Genomic DNA, 13,688 nt, shown 5'->3' with positions numbered 1-13,688 from the left:
ACTAGGTTTGGAAGTCTTGCATAGCTCGGTGAGGGGGAAGAGGACATTGATTCTCCTGTGTTCTGCATTTCAGGATCTTGAAACGGTGTATCTCTAAGGGGCCAGCCGAGAGGGGAAGCGTGGGAGATAAAAAAGAGGAGACAACGGGGACGGGGTCATTCCCTTGTGTATGTAGGACTTCATGGGACATCTTCGGTTTTTGGGTCCCCAAGGGAAAGGTTTGGAGACAGAAGTTGGACCAGCCACTTGTAATCCTGGTTGGTGGGCAGCGCTATCAGATCCAAGCTGGTAATTAAGCTTGGACGGTTTATGCTAGGCACCCACATTTTGGACGCTAAGGTTCAGAATTGGGATTTATGCTTATGATAACTCCAACTTCATATACCTTGCCCTTTCTGCTTCTTGGTTTCATGGTGAGCAATCGGAAGCACTCATCAGGGCTCCTGCTTCAGCAGCAAGAAGACTGCCTTAGGGAATTTTCTAGTTATTTGTGTTAGGGTAGAACCTCGGAACTGCAGTCAAGGATATGGTCCCCTGAGGCACAGTACAGAGAAGTAACAAAGATAATCCCTACTCTTGAGAGCTTGATGCAACCTAACTAGCATTGTTCTGAAAGCCAGCAGGGTACCTGTTTTAACTATACTGCAACAGCAGAGATGCAATGGGACCTCTCACCCTACTAAGGGTATGTCTACACTACAAAATTAGGTTGATTTTATTGAAGTCAATTTTTAGAAATCAATTTTATACAGTCGATTGTATAAGTCCCCACTACGCAATTAAGTCGGCGGAGCGCATCCTCACTACCTTGGCTAGCATCAACTCACGGAGCGGTGCACTCTGGGAAGCTATCCCACAGTTTCTGTAGTCTCCACTGCCCATTGGAATTCTGGGTTAAGCTCCCAATGCCTGATGGGGCAAAAACATTGTCATGAGTGGTTTTGGGTACATGTTGTCAGTCTCCCCTCCATGAAAGCAGCTGCAATCATTTCACGCCTTTTTTCCTGGGTTTACCCGTGCAGATGCCATAGCATGGAGCCCGCTCAGCTCACTGCTGCTGTTGCGAGCATTGTAAACACCTCACGCATTATACTGCAGTATGTGCAGAACTTGGTTAAGAGATGGCAGCATGAGGAAAATTATAAGGATATGGATGCAGATGTTCCTGACAGCACGGGATGTGGCAATTGGGATATCATGGCGGCGTTGGGGCTGACTGATACAGTAGAATGCTGATTCTGGACCTGGCAAACAAGCACAGACTGGTGGGATCATAGTGTTGCAGGTATGGGATGATTCCCAGCGGCTGTGAAACTTTCGCATGTGTAAGATCACTTTCCTGGAACTCTGTGATTTGCTTTCTCCAGCCCTGAAGCGCAGGAATACCAAGATGAGAACTACCCTGACAGTTGAGAAGGAAATGGCGATAGCCCTGTGGAAGCGTGCAATGCCTGACTGCTACCAGTCCGTCGAGAATCAATTTGGAGTGGGCAAATCTATTGTGGGGACTGCTGTGATTCAATAAGCCAATGCAATCACTAACATTCTGCTATCAAGTGTAGTGACTCTGGGAAATGTGCAGGTCATAGCGAATGGCTTTGCTGCAATGGGATTCCCTAACTGCGGTGGGGCGATAGACGGACCGTACATCCCTATCTTGGCACAAGACCACCTTGCCAACCAGTACATAAATTGGAAGGGGTACTTCTAAATGGTGCTGCAACCACTGGTGGATCACAAGGGACGTTTCACTGACATCAACGTGGGATGGCTGGGAAAGGTGCATGATGCTTGCATCTTTAGGAACTCCAGGATGTTTGAGCAGCTGCAAGAAGGGACTTACTTCCCAGACCAGAAAATTACTGTTGGGGATGTTGAAATGCCAATAGTTATCCTTGGAGACCCAGCTTACCCCTTACTCCCATGGCTCATGAAGCCATACACAGGCAGCCTGGACAGAAGTAAAGAGCAGTTCAACTAGAGGCTGAACAAGTGCAGAAAGGTGGTAGAATGTGCCTTTGGATATTTAAAAGCGCGCTGGCACTGTTTGCTGACTAGGTTAGACCTCAGTGCAACCAATATTCCCATTGTTATTACTGCTTGCTGTGTGCTTCATAATATCTGTGAGAGTAAGAGGGAGACGTGGTGGGAGGTTGAGGCAAATTGTCTGGCTGCCAATTTTGATCAGCCAGACACCAGGACGATTAGAAGAGCACACACAGGTGCACTGCGCATCAGAGAGGCTTTGAAAACCAGTTTCATGGCTAGCCAGGCTACGGTGTGAAAATTGTGTTTCTCCTTAATGCAAACTCGCCTACTTTGTTGATTTTAATTCCTGTAAGCCAACCAACCTCCCCACTTCGATCACAGCTGGCAAAAGAAATAGTCACTATTGTTTTGAAACCATGCATTCTTTCTTTATTAAACTGAAAAAAAAGGGAGATTATTGATAAGGTAGCCCGGGTGGGGTGGAGTGGGGGAGGAAGGAAGTATAAGGCCACATTGTTTATTGTAGCCACACTACAAATCAAAACTGTTTTAATGACAGCCTTCCGTTACTTGGACCATCCTCTGGAGTGGAGTGGCTGGGTGCCCGGAGCCTCCCCCCCTACGTTCTTGGGAATCTGGGTGAGGAGGCTATGGAACTTGGGGAGGAGGGCAGGTGGTTGTACAGTGGATGCAGCAGCAGTCTGTGCTCTTGTTGGCTTTCCTGCAGCTCAATCAGATGCCTGAGCATGTCCGTTTTCTCCTGCATTAGCCTCAGCATCGCTTCCTGCCTCTTCCCATTGCGCTCACTTAATGCTTTCCTGGACTCTGCCACTGAATGCCTCCACGCATTCAGCTGTACCCTATCAGTGTGGAAGGACTGCATGAGCTCAGAAAACATATCATCGCAAGTGCATTTTTTTCGCCTTCTAATATGCGATAACCTCAAGGACGGAGATGATAGGGGAAGCATAGAAACATTTGTACCTGCGGGGGGATAAAAAGGGAGAGTAAAATTTAAGATGATACATTTCTGAGACCAAAAGGGAGACTCTTTCACAGTGAATCAAGCAATTCACAGCAGACAGCACGTGTGCTTTTGGTACAAGGTCGCATTTTGCCCTTTTATATTGAGCGCCTGCCAGTATGGTGACATTATACACGGCTGGGCAACAGAATTCAGTTTCCAGACAGCCATGGTAAGCCAAAGAGTATGCGGGTTTGGGTTCTAACACCTTCATAACACCTGGGAACGTTTTCAAACTGCAGCACCTTCCTTTCCCATAGCAAGCAATGCCTGTTGGGTTTGCCATTTAAAAGGAGGGGCTGCAGTTTTAGAGTGGATGTGCAGCACGCACCTCCCCCTACCCCTCCACGTGGCTATTTGGGATGATCCCTTCACCCCTCCCCCTGCCGCATCGCTATTCTCAGGGATGATCCCTTTTAGCCAAGCGCTAACAGCCCAACAGAAATGGGGTCCTTTCACGGTTCCCTTACAAAAATTCCCCTATGTCAACCAGGTGACCATGAATGATATCACTCTCCTGAGGATGACACAGAAAGATATAGACCTAATGTTCCTTGAATGCAACCAAAACCCAGGACCATTCGCTGCCATGCTTTGTATTGCAATGATTCCAGACTACTTACCACGCCAAGCCAGTAGCAAAGTGTCCTACCGTGGAGGACAAAATAAGGCAGCCCTCCCCATAACCCTTCCACAAAAGCTTTTAGCGTACCTCCAAGACAGCTTCATGGAGATGTCCCTGGAGGATTCCTGCTCCATCCCCAGACATGTTAACAGACTTTTCCAGTAGCTGTACTGGCCCCGAATGTATCCAAAGTCTTCAGGCCAAATCAAACATTAAACTCAATTGCTTTTAAACCCTGTGCTGTAGTTACAAATGTGCATTCACCAGAGGTGCCTTCTCCATCTTCAGGGATCCCACATTGGGAGGGTATTGGCTCCAGGGTGATGAAAAGATCCTGGCTGCTAGGGAGAACGGATTCACCGCTTGCCTGCTGCACATTATCCTTCTCCTCTTTCACAAAATCCTCCTCCGTGTTGTGTGAGACTCCTCCCTTGCAGGTGTCCACCATCAGTGGGTAGTGAGGTAATGATAGGGTCCCCCTCTAGAATGCCATGCAGCTGATCATAGAAGCGGCACATATGGGGCTCTGACCCAGAGCAACCGTTTGCCTCCTTTGTCTTTTGGTAGGCTTGCCTGAGCATCTTGACTTTCACGCAGCACTGCTGTGTGTCCCTGCTGTAGCCTCTGTCCATCATGTCCTGTGCAATTTTGGCATATATATTAGCATTTCTTCTTTTTGATCGGAGTTCTGCCTGCATAGATTCTTCTCCCCATACAGCAATCAGATCCAGTGTCTCCCGTTCACTCCGTGCTGGAGCTCGTTTGCGATTCTGGGGGGACTGCATGGTCACCTATGCTGCTGAGCTCGCCACGCTGACCAAGCAGGAAATGAAATTCAAAAGTTCCTGAGGCTTTTCCTGTGTACCCAGCTAGTGCATTGGAGTTGGAAGTGCTGTCCAGAGCGGTCACATTGGAACACTCTGGGATAGCTCCTGGAGGCCAATAATATTGATTTGTGTCCATACTACTCCAAATTCGACCCAGCAAGGTCGATTTTAGTGCTACTCCCCTCACTGGGGAGGAGTACAGAAGTCGATTTTAAGTCAATGGAACGGAGTTACTTTAAAATCAACCTAATGCGGCTAAATTCGACCTAACCCTGTAGTGTAGACCAGGGCTAAGAAGGCTGTGAACTGCAGACAAAAAATAGCCATTGGCCACAATGTGTACCAAGAACATGAGTGAGATGATTTAGTAATGGTTGGAAAATATCCTTAGGTTCTTAGCCCAACTTTTAGAAATGCATAAAGGATAAACTAAGCCTCAAAGTTCTATATAAACTTTATCTTGACAAGGAAAAATGGTCTTGCTTAAATTGGTTTAAACATACATGCTTGCTAAATCCAATTTAAACCCAGCCTTTTACCTAGTGTAGATGTACAGTAATACCTTTAGTTCACTTTTAGCTGGATGTGTTTCAGTGTAGACAGAGATAACTTGACTAGAAAAAATGGTCAAGTTTAAGTAAAAGGCTTGGTTTCAAATTCTTTCCTCTTGGAGAAGAACAAAATGTTGCACTACATCACACAATGAAGCACCATCCTGGGGTTTTTGTTGGGGGTGGTTTTTTTAACATTTTAAATGCAAGACCTCACACAAATAGGGCTTTCCTAACACTGAAACAATACTCAAGGAAGCTCACTAATGCATATAATTTATATTTGGCAGAAGAGAAAAAAGCAGTTTCTCCCAACCCCTCCGCAAACATTTAACAGCAAATCTGTAATGAGTTGCTATGATGCAAAGACCTTTTCTAAAAAAAAGTAAAGAACAATTAAGTATCATTAATAACTAAAACTCAATTAGTCGCCAAAATCAGGGAACAAAGAACGTTTGGTGATTCATTATACAATCATTTTCATTGTGTTCTTAGGGCCTGATCCTGCAAACAGTACTGATGTTTTCTACTCCTTGCACTGCTTAGTGCAGTACAACGATGGGATTACTTACTGAAGTAAGCAGTACTTCTGGTAGCTAAATGTTTGCAGGTACAGACTCTTATTTACTAATTCACAAAATTCAGCAACTTTCCAAGGACTTCCCCCTATCATTAGTGAAGTTTTCCTGTGTACAGTGAACAAAAATGCCTTAGTATAATGACATATGTAATGCTAAAGCAATTACAGCTCCATCCTGCAGAAAAGTCAGTGAGACAAAATATGTGATTAAAAGCCACAGATGTGGCCTGTATGACTCTGAAAAAACCCAAACAGAACTCCAGTGCTTTGTTTTGTCAGGGCAATAAACACTAATAAATAAAAAAAATTCCTAACCAAGTTCAGAACTGTATTAAATGGCACCACAGTCATTCTTTCAACTTGGACTGAGACACCACTGTTACACCTAATCAAATATTAATTAATGACTATTTTAGAAATTTAAAAGCTTGGATTCCAATCCTTCAGTGAGACTGTCATTTCCTCCAGCTGAAAAGTTCTGTATCTTTGCTATTGATACTATGTCTCAGCAAAAGTCAAAAATTAGTCTTGGATTTAATATCCTTTAACAGTTCTGCCTTTTTTAAAGGTATAATGTTTGAGAACAACTTCTTTCCTTGAGGATGTGGAGGGAGGACCCTACAACAATTCTAGCAACATTATTCTGTTGCCAAGGTCATATAGCACATATTCCTATATTGCTAAATGAAATCTGTAAGGCCTAATTCTTTCTCCTCCTATATGCTTAGTAGATGTATAATAAATTAACTTGATTCATATATCACTGATATAACAGAACTACTGCCTTCTTGGTTTTTTTAACAGCTCATTATAAACTTTTTTCTAAGGAGGACAACATCCCTTCATCTATGAAAAACAGAGGTCACAGTTAAAAATAAGAACATGCTCAAAATCTGCAAGCAATTTTTATGAGAATACAAGATTGTCTCTGATATCGTCTAACTCAGGGTACGTCTACACTGCACGATTATTTCGAATTAGCTTAAACCGATATTACAAAACAGATCTAATAAAATCGGTTTAGCGCGTCCACAGTGGATCGCCGAAATCGATTGTTTGCGGTCCATGGTCCAAAGCTACCATCATTCAGGAGGCGGTCACTGTGGGTAGCTGTTCCTCAGCTATCCCATAGTCCCACTTCCGTTGTTGAGAGCACAGTGCCTGATGAGGCAGAAAACATTGCCCCTGGGTGGTGCTGGGTACAGCTCACCCCGTCTCTTTGTAGGCAAGCAGATAACCCTTTGGTGCCTTTTTCGCGGAGTGCATTGAGCAAACGCCATAGCACAGCAATCATTTCCCTTTTTTTTTCATGTGTGGCGGGGGGGAAATAAACTGAGGAGCTGTCCCTGAACCATGCCATAACACGTGTGTTGACCTACAGACAGGTGGGGAGCCTCAGCAAGAATGCAAATAATTTTCAGGGACTGCTGGGGACTGTGGGATAGCTGGAGGCCTCAGTACCCCTCCCTCGCCTTCATGAGCGTCCATTTGAGTCTCTGGCTTCCCGTTACGCTTGTCACGCAGCGCGTGTATCCTGGATTTTTATTCAAACGCTTTGGCATTTCATGTTCTGTAACGGAGCTGGATACAACAGATTGTCTCCCATACAGCGATCAGACTAGTATCTCCCGTACGGTCTATGCTGGAGCTCTTTTTCGATTCAGACTGCATCGCACAGCCGTGCTGATCAGAGCTCCACGCTGGGCAAGCAGGAAATGTTAATTCAAAAGTTCGCGGGCTTTTCCTTTACCTGCCGCTGCATCCGAGTTCAGATTGCTGTCCAGAGCGGGTCAGTGCTGCACTCTGGGATGCCGCCCGGAGGCCAATAACGTTCCGAATTTGCTCCACAGCAACCTTTCAAATCCTGAGTTATCACTATCTGAATTTAGCATAACTCCTCTTCGTTTGGGAGGAGTTCGCGTAAAATCAGATTTTTTAAGGAGCCGTTTAACTCGATATTAATGACGACGTCGTGTGAACGGATACAGCGTTAAATCGGTATATCGGCCATTAAACCGATTTAAAGTCGCAGTGTAGACCTGGCCTCAGTGGTTCTCAAACAAGGGTCCGAGGGCCTCCTAGGGGTCCTCAAGCAGGTTTCAGAGGGGTCTCCAACTAGGGCCAGCATTAGACTCTCTGGGGCCCAGAGCAGAAAGCCAAAGCCCCAATACATGGGGCTGAAGCCCAGGTCCCTGAGCCCTGCCACCTGGGCTTGAAGCCAAAGCCTGAGCAATGTAGCTTCATGGGGGCCCCAGGCAATTGCCCTGCTTGCTACCCCCTAATGCTGGCCCTGGCTTTTATATGCAGAAAATCAATTATTGTGGGCCACAGGTGGGCCATGGAGTTTTTATAGCACGTTGGGGGGGCCTCAGAAAGAAAAAGGTTGAGAGCTTCTGGTCTAACTAATAAATTACAAATACACAAAGCCTTTCTCACAGTGATTTATGAAAGTGAACATGTATTCCCCTATTTACAGTTGGAGAAACAGAGGCACAAAGAAGTGAACTGACTTTTCCAAGGATACAGAAAGAAGGAGTGGCAAAGTCATGAACAAATCCCAGGTCTCCTTATTCAAGTTATGTGCTCTAAACATCAGACACCCCAACTCCCTTATCTGCTTATTTATGCAAAATAGGCTTAGAAAGTAGTATTGGTTCAATTAAGTATTCTGTCTTTCCATTCAGTTAAGTATTCTGTCTTTCCAAGCCCTTTTAGAAAAAACTCATATTTTAATGTCCTAAGGCCATTCAACTAAGATCCAGATAAAATCACCCATCCCAGATGAGGAAAGAATTTACCCTGAGGATGCCAGAAGTCAAAGAATCTCTTGAGACACACAATAATTACCAATCTATAGAAAATTAAGTAGACAGATTACACATCTACATAGCAACACATTTTAAACTTAATGATCAGTGTCTGTCTGCTACAGCAATGGTCCCTTACAAATAGTTTGTAAAGTATCAGCTGAGATCAAAGATAGATTGTTATGACACCTGCTCTGAGTTGACTAGAAACAAAAGAAATTCGTACTGTAGAAGAGCATTTCAGTTATATTTAGTGTTAATAGGTTTCAATCAACCCGCAGCAACATTATTTTGAGTTTAACTTCTGTAACATGTTTGGATTCAACAATGAAACTACAACAATTAAGACTGATCTGAACAGTTGTTTGTACTGATATACCTGTTTCGGTTAAGGGTATGATTATTTTTAACCCATATTCTTGTATCAGTACAAACCCTCACGTGGGCAGTTATTGGTACAATGATACTAGGTGAGCTGCACCACTCCAGCTGTGTAAGTACACTTAAAGCTTGTCTATACACAAGCCCTTAGCAGTGGCCTTGTACTCAGACTCTGCATTCTAAAGAAATAGAATCTTTCAATTGGATGACACAGTGCAAGGAGCAATTTAAGAGCACAGACAGAATTTATTTTTTCTTATAGGCTCAAAAGAGATGAGAGTTGAGATCTGATTTGTGTGTGTTTGAAGTTCTCTCAGGAGATTTCCATTGTGATGCAGCTAGCCAAGGTCAATACAATAACCCCACCTGGCTGTGATCTCACCTAGCTCCACCATGGTAAAAACTCCAGAGCCTTGTCTCTATCAGGATTTTACAGAGAGATAACTAATGTGCCTTAGCTCTCTTTCTACAAAAAAACCCACTTTTTCTGGCAGTGAAGATATAGGCAAAAACTTTTTTAGCTGTTTCCTCGCACTGTGCTCTGAAGCAGCTCTCTGTCCTACTAATGGTCCAGGGACATCTACATCGAACACATCACCGGCCACCGACGGTACCAGGAGGCGTGAGCCGGAGTGACATCATTCTTCGACTACGAGAAAGGGACCAAGAGACTTTCTCCATTGGATCATATGAACTGGAACCATAAACTCCCTGAATATTAAGTCTCACCAAATGAAGATCAATCCATCCTCATCATCATAGCCACTCATTATACTTCACACCCAAACATAGCCATTATAAACTTCATACCCTCATATCTCAATGTCTGTACTTTGATCCATCAATCTTTTACCTCCAATCAGGGATACTGCAGATTATGTATTCCTTATGCCACCCGATCTTAAACCGAACTTCATACCCCTCAATAATCTGTTATTCCCTGATAACCAGAAGCTTCTATGCTTAAACTCTGTACCGTTCACTTTTTTTTTAAACATCTTAATAAAAATTTTTAAATCTGTTAAAATGGAGCCACCTCTGCCACAGAATGCAGATCCATCTTGGCAGGGAATGCGTAGGTAAAAACCTGTAAAACTTTACGTTACATACCTGTACTGTATGCATTAAGTGCCTATTCTGCAGTACTGAAATCAATGGGAAAACTGCCGTCGAATTAAATAGGTCTTAAATGCTCAATTCTGAAAATGCTCAATTCCACATAAGTCAAGTAGCGGAGTGGACACTCAGTGCCTTCAGTGTATAACATCTTTCATAATGAATTATTAACAGTGGAATGTAAGGTGTTGGTTTTGTGCTATGCAGTCTTCATCAGTGTGGGATCTTCATATCTGAATGACTACGTCTTTCTCCACGCTGTGATCAACGGAGCCCTCTTTTTTAAATATCAGGGAGAGCTAGTCAGACAGCACTCAACATGAGAAATCAGCTCATCACCTTGACCACAGCCAGTCTGGGCGTGTTGGCCTTCATAAGAAAGTGAAAGATCCCCCCTTGTTAATATTTAACAAACAAGTAAATGACAGCCCTTCTGCGCTTTATCCTGCGTTGGGTTCACTACCTCCTGGGAGAGATGCAGGTGGCTCTTCAACCCAGGGAGAAAACAGTAGGGAAACGGGGCAAGTTTTCCCCTGTCTCCCCTCCCCCTGTCCTGTGTGTGTGTGTGGGGGTCCCATTATCTCCCCCTCTCCTCACTGAGAGCAGGGGCTGAGTCCCCTCCCCCTATCCTGTGTGTGGGGGGGTCCCCTTATCTCCCCCCCACTGAGAGCAGGGGCTGAGTCCCCTCCCCCTGTCCTGTGTGTGGGGGGGTCCCCTTATCTCCCCCCCACTGAGAGCAGGGGCTGAGTCCCCTCCCCCTGTCCTGTGTGTGCGGGGGGGGTCCCATTATCTCCCCCCCACTGGGAGCAGGGGCTGAGTCCCCTCCCCCTATCCTGTGTGTGGGGGGGTCCCCTTATCTCCCCCCCACTGAGAGCAGGGGCTGAGTCCCCTCCCCCATCCGTGGTGGGGGGGTCCCCTTATCTCCCCCACTGAGAGCAGGGGCTGATCCCATCCTGTTTGCCCTTCTCCCCATGGCAGGGTAGCCCTGTCTGTGGGGGGTCATTCCATTTACCCCGCAGACAGCAGGGGGCTGGACCCTCCCCGACGCCGTGAGGGGGGGATTTCCCTGCCCTGGGCTGTGACGCGCTGTGGCAGGGGAGGGCCCTGCCCCCGCTGGCCGATGGCGCCAGGCCCCGCCGCGCCGGCGGAACGAGCCCGGACGCTCCCCGCCCGCGGCTCGCGCTTCGGCGCCTCACCTCTCGCTTCCGTCCGGCGCGATGGATGCGCTCGGCAGTTCAGGACCGGCTCGGGCCGCGAGCGCGAGTCATCGCACCGCCGGGGTGGCTCAGAGAGCCCCTCCCCTCCCAGCCCCCCGCAAGGGAGCTTGTAGCCCCGCCCACAACCCCATGGGCGCGTAGCCTTTCCTTCACGCTCCAGATGGGTGGGGGCACCCTGCATAGCTCCTCCCCCCACACCCCCTCTTCCAGCTTCATCACGTTGGGAGGGGTAGGGACTTCCACGGGGTCCCCACCTGCAGCTGCTTCCCTCTCACAGGGGGAGCACAGCCCCCACCCCCAGCCAGCCCCTTCCTCCCCCACCCCCATTCATGTCTCTGGCTGGGGAGGGGCAGGCAGTGATTCCCCCCCACCACGCCCGTGCTGCAGCCCAGCTGCCCAGGCACTGCCCTCTGGCCAGGACGCTGGCAGGGCGGGCGCCCTCGCCCTGCTTGTCCTCGGAGAGCCCCTGCCCACAGGGGAATCCTGGCCCCCCGTTTAAAAAGGAGCTTCCAGCCTTCTCCGCTGTGGAGAGAAGCTTGAAACCCTGGCTCCCAAGGGAGGCTGTGATGCCAGATGCCAGCAAGAGCCCAAGCTGGACTGTGTTTAAAATCACAGGGCTCTCAGGGTTTTTGAACCCTTGGTGCCCACAAGGTTGCTGTGAGTGGGTCCATCTGCATCGATGTCATAGGAGGCCCCCACTGCAATACGCTCCCTGTCACCCAGGACATGGCTATTCTCCTGTGGCGTGCAGAGAGGACCCTCAGTCACAAAGCCGAGGCCTGGGGCTGGCCCATGCGCAGATGTCACTACAGTCCCTTCTCCACTGCCTGCTTGTACCACACTGCAGCACAGCCCGGCCCCGATCCTGCAATCAGATCCATAGGGCTTGGCCCAGGGCCATCCCTAGCCATTTACATGCCCTACACGGCCCTAGGCCTCCCCCCACCAGAGTGTGGGAGACAGGAGCGAGGGGGGGCACTTTGGGGGCCCCCACAGGCCCAGAGTGGCCCAGAGGATTAGTCGGGGGCTGGGAGCAGCCCGCTCCACTTCCCTCACCCCGGCCCAGCCGTGTTGCTCAGGGGAGGGGGCTTGGGGAAAGGAATCCCCCCCCACACACACACACTCACCGGCAGTGGCAGGAAGCGGAGCAGCCTAGCCCCAGCCCGCTCTACTCCGCCAGCTCCCAAGTGCGGCGCTCTGCTTCCCGCCGCCAGTGAGTCTGGGGGGGAACCTTTCCCTAACCCCTCCTCCCCCAGCAACACAGCCGGGGCAAGGGAAGTGGAGCAGGCTGGGGCCGCGTTGCTCCGCTTCCCACCGCCGGTGAGTGTGGGGTCGCTGGGGGGAAGAAGTGGAATGGAGGTAGAGCAGGGGGGAAGAGTAAGAGGTGAGGTGGAGGAAGTTGTCTGCCCCCCACCCCAGGGATGGCCCTGCCCCTTGCAGTGGGCACAGGCCAGGGGATAGGGCTGGTTGCCGGGGCTGGTGCTGCTGGGTATGCAGCCTAAGGCACCATGAAATTTGGGGAAATTTGGTGCCTCAAATGTCATGGTGCCCTACGGAGCTGCATATGCTGCGTATGCCTAAGGTCAGCCCTGGCTGGGCCCTTTGGAAGGGTCTGCTTGAGTGGATTATATTGCAGGATCAGGATACTAAATTGTACCAATTTAGTAAGAATAGTGTACATACATTTCTTAGTATCAGAAACATTTATAGTAGAACTTCAGAGTTACGAACGCCAGAGTTATGAATGGATCGGTCAACCACACACCTTGTCTGAAAACAGAAGTATGCAAGCAGGCGGCAGCAGAGACCCAAAAGAAACAAAAACACACCAAATACAGTACAGTACTGTGTTAAACATAAAACTACTAAAAAAGGGAAAGCTTAAAAAAAGATTTGACAAGATAAGCAAACTGTTTATGTGCTTGTTTCATTTAAATTAAGATGGCTAAAAGCAGTGTTTTTCTTTTGCATAGTAAAGTTTCAAAGCTGTATTAAGTCAGTGTTCAGTTGTAAACTTTTGAAAGAACAACCATAACATTTTGTTCAGAGTTACAAACATTTCAGAGTTATGAACAACCTCCATTCCAGAGATGTCCGAAACACTGAGGTGTTACTGTATCTCTCTCTACCTTTGTGACTCAGGATAACAGAAACTGCATTAATTTAAAGATCTCATGTAGGTAGGGTCTGGAACCGGAGGGTTGTTTGTAATAATTTTGGATATCTTGTACTAGATTCACATTGCTAGTAAGCCGGAAAAATGTACAGAATGAATAATACCCCAGATAGTTGTCAGTTTACAAGTTGGATAACTAGCTGGTAGAATACAGCTCCATACACAGGGGGACATACTCAGCATAGAAACTGCTTGGATTTTAAGGGTATGTCTACACTGCAATAAAAGAGCCGTGGAGCGGCCAAGGCTGGCCCAAGTCAGCTGACTGGGTCTTGGGCTGTGGCGCTAAAAAATTGTAGTGCAGATGCTCTAGCCCAGGAGTGGGCAAACTTTTTGGCTTGAGAGCCACACTGGGGTGGAGAAATTGCTTGCAGGGCCATGAATGTAGGGCTGGG

At 47.6% G+C, this 13,688-nt stretch overlaps 1 protein-coding gene across 4 annotated transcripts in view; it reads right to left on the bottom strand.

Annotated features, from left to right (window-relative positions):
* GNE (glucosamine (UDP-N-acetyl)-2-epimerase/N-acetylmannosamine kinase) overlaps window positions 1-13,688 on the bottom strand; it is a 78,725-nt gene that overhangs the window by 50,501 nt on the left and 14,536 nt on the right. Inside the window, exon 1 of one of the 4 annotated variants that reach the window (XM_075067400.1) lies at window positions 11,097-11,166. The exons of 2 other annotated variants lie outside the window; for them this stretch is intronic. The gene's annotated coding sequence lies outside the window, so the exon portion shown is untranslated. Of the gene's footprint in view, window positions 1-11,096; window positions 11,167-13,688 lie in introns of those variants that run through there. One more of the 4 variants, XM_075067401.1, reaches the window with a different exon arrangement.

This window comes from Chelonoidis abingdonii, chromosome 6 (genome assembly GCF_003597395.2).
Source record: "Chelonoidis abingdonii isolate Lonesome George chromosome 6, CheloAbing_2.0, whole genome shotgun sequence".
Classification (NCBI taxonomy): Eukaryota; Metazoa; Chordata; order Testudines; family Testudinidae; genus Chelonoidis; species Chelonoidis abingdonii.
This window is presented reverse-complemented; position numbering and strand designations above follow the sequence as displayed.